At 30.5% G+C, this 6,653-nt stretch overlaps 1 protein-coding gene across 4 annotated transcripts in view; it reads right to left on the bottom strand.

Annotated features, from left to right (window-relative positions):
• Brinp3 (BMP/retinoic acid inducible neural specific 3) overlaps nucleotides 1–6,653 on the bottom strand; it is a 361,134-nt gene that overhangs the window by 117,911 nt on the left and 236,570 nt on the right. The window lies entirely within an intron of this gene.

The raw sequence follows: 6,653 nt of genomic DNA, 5'->3' as shown, positions 1-6,653 counted from the left end.
AAGAAAGAAAGAAAGAAAGAAAGAAAGAAAGAAAGAAAGAAAGAAAGAAAGAAAGAAAGAAGAAAGAAAGAAATCGAGGTAGAGAGAAATAAATTTGGTTTTGATGTCTGTTTCTGCTTGGTTTGGTTTGGTCTTTGTTTTTATTTTTGATTGATTTTGTGTGTATGTGTGTATGAGAGTGATAGCGGTCGTGGTAACTCATGAATTCATGACTCTCAGGCTGGCATCAAACTTACTTTGTGTTGTGAATGACCTTAGACTCCTGGTCTTTTCCCTTTTATTTTCTAGTTAGGAGGATTATTGGTTTGTACTACACCTACTTTTTGTGGGGATATGTATCAAACCCAAGGTCTCCTTCATTATATGAAAGCACTCTATTGAACAAGTCTTATTCTCAAACGTATGCAATTCTTATTTAACACTTTCTCTGCCCTTCCATATCTACTAAAATGAATAATAATAATAATAATGATGATGATGATGATGATGATAATGATAATGTTAATAATAATAATAATACTCATCTCTCTTTGGGAAAAATAAAAAGCATTCTTCTCTTGGAAATTTTAGAGAACATTACTAGAGTTAGAAGTCACTCAGATTTTCATCTGTGTTTAATAATATTCTATACAAGGAAAGTGGATCTTATAATTAGCAGACATCATTGGTAGCCATGTTGTGTACCTGTTTATACAATTTTAAAAAAATATGCAATCCTATGCCTGAAATGTGGATTTGTAAAATAAGACTCATCATTGGGGAGGAAGATTAAAATCGAATAGGATATAGTAACTTTGTTCTAAATGTCCTAGTTTCTGAAGTGCCTTTGACATCCAAGTCCTTTATTTATACACAGTGCTATTCCCCAGAAAACAGTTTTTGTTTGTTTTCTGTTTTTGGTTTTCATATAAGCTGATAGTCAACTGTCACCTGAGGTGATTTTTTTTAAGAAGGTAAATTTTAAAAATACTGTACATGAAACGAAGAGGCAAGAATGTGTACTAAGTGTGTAGATGAACATACATGAGCTTTTCTGAACCGTAACATTTTATACAGTCCTATCCTTAGAGTTTATCAAGTTTCATATCAAATGTTTAAATGAACAACACTCTCCAAAGTAACACCTAGATATTTTCCATTACAAAGTGCTCTGTAACTGGCATTCTTAGAACACCAAATAAATGTCTTTTAACATAACAGGAAATGTTCTTGTTGAAGATTCTGTTGACTGCATATCACACTTCAGATTCTGAATAAACCAAGTGTTAACAGAAGGATTTGAATGTGTCATGTCAAAATGTTTCTAAAATGTTTGTGCTTTATATCAACAAACTTTTTTTCCTTTAAGACAATCACCTGTGAAAAACCCATTATTCTATAACCTTTCCTTAAATAAATAAGTTTCTCAATGATAAAAAATAGTTAACAGAAAATAAAAAGAAAATATAATATCGTTTGTTTGAGTTTATTTGTTTTGGGAAGATTTGGTAAATTTCTTATAATTTAATTTTAAACAAAACTAGATATGTATGTAAATTAAATATTCTAATTTTCTCCATAAAGGTTAATAATCTTGATCCAAATATGGGAAAAGACATTAGCTTTTCATTATTGAAAATATAATTGTTGTTTTCGTATAATTAAGCATAGCAAATAAATAGTACTTTGCTACTGCAAATGTAAGATTGTTTGAATACTTATGTTACTACTCTCTTCATTTGTAATTACAGAGTATACTTGATGTACCTGTGTATTAATAACATTTATTATAAATGCCTCATTTTCTGGAAATGTAAAGAATAAATGCATTCTATATCATTTTTATAATTAGCCTTATAAATTTCTGTGTTTCACACACTGACATACCCCATGTTGCTATTTTTCCTTCAGAAAGATTCTTCTAAAATCAAATGAACATTTTTCTATAATTAAATATATTAGAGATATTCTCAGATTGCAAGTTTTGAAAATTAGTACATTTCTTCTTAAAACTGCCTGACACATTTGTTTACAGGCTATAATAAGTATATTATCTAAGACTTGTATATAATAGAACAAAATGACCCCTACACAAGCCTGCTGCTCTAATCTACAAATTGGATTTACATGTGAAAATTGTGAGCGTAGCCAACAGAAAAACATTTACAAACAAGTTACCTTGACCTGACAAAATTTGCAACTTACTTTTCTTCTTTTTTTGTGTGGTGACTGCAATTAGCAGTTTAAATTACTGAGCTATGCACCCTGACATACTTCATGCTGCTATTGGTACCTGAGAAAAACACTTCTAAATTCAGATAATTATTTTCCTAATTAAAGAATTACACACTGATATATCTCAGTTTCAATGAAAAAAATGGTTTACCCTGTTAATTACTAGCATTTGTTTTATTTTTCAAGTTAAATTGAATCAACCATTTAAAAGAAGACTACAATGTGTTCCTTTTGTTTATTTTAGTCTGTTTTTTTTATCTCTTTATATAAAGCATAAAAGGATTTGAATTTCTGCAATAATGGTAAGCATGAGAAATCATGTTTTGTACCGATAAGTTTTCGAAGACATAAAAGAAAATAATTCTAACTGTCATGGTTTTACACAAATGCATTTGATTGTTTGATTTCTCTGGTCCTTGGAGAAACAGCAGTAATATATAGAAGTTTTTAAATGGTTATGTAAGGAATTACTTTAAAGGTAGGGTTTGTCAAATTTCTTCTCCTGTACCTTCATATATAAACATGATACATGCTGTTTATCTTTTACCTACATCTCACACACCGTCTAACCCTACTGATCAGTTTGCCTATTCCTCATACTCCTGCTTTTGTGTTTATTCTTGCCTAATGAGCTTAAGCGAGGAGGTCTACATGGCCATTGGCTTTGAACTATCTATTAAATCCTGATGTGATGATCGTTGACCATACAAATTAAGACAGGAATGGTTCAGGAGAGTTCAGGAATGGCCTTGTGAGATTCTCTCCCATGTGGGAAATTCAAGCTGTTGTGAGATCAGGACTAGTATGGGTCTGTCACAACCTGTAGAACGTCTCTCACAATCGCTATCTTATAATTCCTTCATTATATGAGCACTATTTGTAAAAATCCCAGTTCAAATAACTTTAGACACTACTAGTCCCAAGGTGACCCTGAACATTATGCCACACAGACATTGCTGTACAACAACACACCCACACATGCTTGTCAAGTGTCTGCCTCCTATGCTGTATTTCAATCATCAAGTATTTCATATCTATATGTTTTGCTAAATTGTAATTTGGTTTACTAATTATGCCTTTATCTAGGATAAAACTGCTATAAAAACAACAATTTGCTTATTATTTTTAATGTTACATTATGATGTTTTATACATTTTCCTATCACCACTTTTGATTCTAATTATTTGGTGAACATTTTACAGGATTTATCTTATGCTTCCTCCCTTTATTTTATTTAGACAATGTCATTATGACAAGCAGAAAGAGTTTAGCTGCTTATTTCAGTATTTATCAATTTTCAAAGCCTGATTTACTTAAAGTATATTGATTATATTTTAACTGGCACAAAAACTGTGATTTATCATATCAGAACACATGTGTGTTGTATTAAACCAAGATCATTGTTGCCTCTATTGTACCAGTGCTTTATGATTAAAACTTCAAAACCACTTCATCCACTATCCATCATGACAGTATTAAATAGTAGCACACCAGAACTTCCACCATATACTGACAAAGGTTTCTGGTCTCTTCTGCTCATCTATTACTTTCAATTAAGAGAATTCTTGTTTAAATATATTTGTGAATAGAATCATATGGAATTTATCTTTCTTTGCTTCTTATTTCTCTAAACAAAATGATCTTGATTCCAGATGTATTGAAAAATTATAGAATTTCATTATTTGAGATAGTGTAGGAAGACCCTGTTGGTTTCTTAACTACATGGAGTATTCACTTTTAAGCTTTGAATGAACTGCCATCTTGCCTTCTGTAATGGGGTTGCTATTTCATATCCTCATTGTATGCAAAAGTTCACTGCACAGTGTTGGAAGTTCCTATTTTTAGCCAGACCACTGCAGCTATTGTTATTAAGTACTGACTTGATGCTCTACTTTTCATTGCCTTCATGATTAGAAAATTTAAGCATTTTTTAAAAATTAATTTTGTTTATTTATATGTCATTTTTATGAAAAAAATGATTTAGACTAATTCTTTCAATTTCTGCTTTGGAATTTAAAAATTCCTCATATTCTAAATATTATACCCTTTCCTGATCATTTTCTAAAATTTTCTTCTATTTCTCAGAGTAATCTTTATTATTCATTCCTTTATTTGCAGTATAGAAGTTGTTCATTACGGCTTTATAATATTTGTAGATATTTGTTTCTATTTTCTGTGCTTTAGGGTATTTTTAAAATTTATTTTTCTTTTATGTGATAAATCATATCTCATATGATGTTTTCTAGTCTTTTTGTAGCTTTATACTACTTTGAACAATCAAAATATGAGGAAACGCCCATGGTTTTCAGACTCAGGTCTGGTTTAAGACAAATAGATTTACTTCTACTATTTTACTCTTCCCATTCAACATGGCACCACAAGACCTACTGAAAGCAGCCAGACAAGAAAGCAAAAGGACATAAAAGAACTGTAAATAATAACTTAGATCATCACATATTTGACATGACCCATTTTCTTTTATATATTTTTTATACTTTCATTAATGAGTACTCTATTTAAAACAATATCAACTCTATTCTCCAATTCCAACTCCTGTTTCTGGCACCAATCTTTCTCTAATTAATGACAAATTCATCTTTAATTAATATTATGACCTCTGCATAAATATTTGGGATTGGATAACCTTTGAGGAGTTTGTACCTGGAGAATACTAATTCTCTCAGCACCCATTGCTTGCCTATTGTTTATAATCAAAGGATGTATGAGATTTTTCCCATCCATGTCAGTAGGTCAAGTGATGTCCTCATTGTATAGGTCTGGTTTAGACAGCCATATTCTTAAGGTTTCTGGATAAAGTTGTCTGTAGTATATACAACACACATAAACACATACACAGCACAGCATACATACTCATGCCAAATAACATGAACAAATAAATAAGGTAATTTGATCAAAGAGAAGGAAGCATAATGCTTATGTAACTTAAAAATGTATTAGATTTTGAAATAACTGATGAGTCATAGGATTAGAATTGAAAGACAGTAAAATATCCCAGTAGAATAGTAAAGAGAACTGAGAAGTAAAGGTACATTATGGTACGTGTGTAGTGTGTGTTTGTGTGTGTTTGTGCCTGTGTGTGTCTGTGTGAATTGATTGGCATCTATGATCTTACATTTCATAACACTGTGCATAATACTTTGTTCAATCAAGAAAGTATTATAAAGTTTTATGTCCTCATATATGTTTCAGAAACTATTTTCATCTTCAGTGGGCCACCATTTCATTATTTAATATATTCTATTTTCAATAATCACTATAAAAGCTGACCATGTTAAAATCTCTAAAGCCAAACTCAAAGTTGTAATCAAACTTTGCTTTACAGCTCTCCTGAAACAGCCCTATACCACATTTAATTTCAAATCTTATATTAGAGATCATAGCATTCCTCTTATATGATTCCATTAACTTAATTCAGGCTTTATTAGTTTAACTATTTAACCATCAGCTTTCATATCTAGAGTGAAATTAAAGCAAAGACTATAAAGACTTACTGCCCAGCATGCACTTTCAATATAATCATTACAACCTAATTGGGCTGTAGACAGTTGTTCAGGTTACTTGCCCCGAGGCAGAAACATTTTCCAAAGGCTAGGAAGGATCGCAGGTTTGAAATCTGCCATGAATTGATTAATATGCACCAAGGAAAAGCACTTGAAGAAAGTCTGAGTGTTCATTCATCATTTTTTTCTCCAGCATTTTCCATCCTTACCTTCATTGTTGTCAAGTCTATCCTTCTAACAAAACTTTGCTATTTTGTTCAATTATATTTAATGACAAACTTAACAAATTATAATTATGATACACAATTTATTGTTAAGATATACAGAACTAGTATGGAGTAACTAAATCAAACTAAGTAAAGTATACATTATCCCGCACAGTAAGTAAGAATTTTATTGATAATATTAGGAGTTTCATCCAGAAATCTTTTCAAAGGTAAAACATATTTCTATTTATATAGTCACAAATTGTGCAATAACTCTTAAATTTTATTCTTTTTGCCTAACCGAAATGTTGTGTTAGTAAACAACTATTCCCTTAAAACACAATGTCTATTTTCTGTTTTTAGGTCTTCATTCTTTATTTTGACAAAAATAAACCTAAGGGTATGGATTCTCTCCAATGCTACTTACTGTTTTGTGTATAATATCATGCTTCACTTTGCTTGCTGGAGGATCATGCATTCTTAGCTCATTTTGACTAAATTATATCATTCATAATACATTAGGTTTATTATATCTTGCTTCATTATACATTATTATCCATTGTCTTTTAAACATTGTTATATTAATTTGAGGAATATTTTTACCTTCTTTTGTTTTAAGGTCAGCATTTGAAAAAATATACTCTCAAAGCAGACACACATGATTATAAGTTATGTAGTTGACTAGAAGCAGTTTGAAGAGAATATGTAATGT

This window comes from Mus pahari, chromosome 5, assembly GCF_900095145.1.
Source record: "Mus pahari chromosome 5, PAHARI_EIJ_v1.1, whole genome shotgun sequence".
NCBI classification, from domain to species: Eukaryota; Metazoa; Chordata; class Mammalia; order Rodentia; family Muridae; genus Mus; species Mus pahari.
The sequence above is the reverse complement of the archived record's forward strand: the minus strand, read 5'-3'. Positions and strand labels throughout refer to the sequence as shown.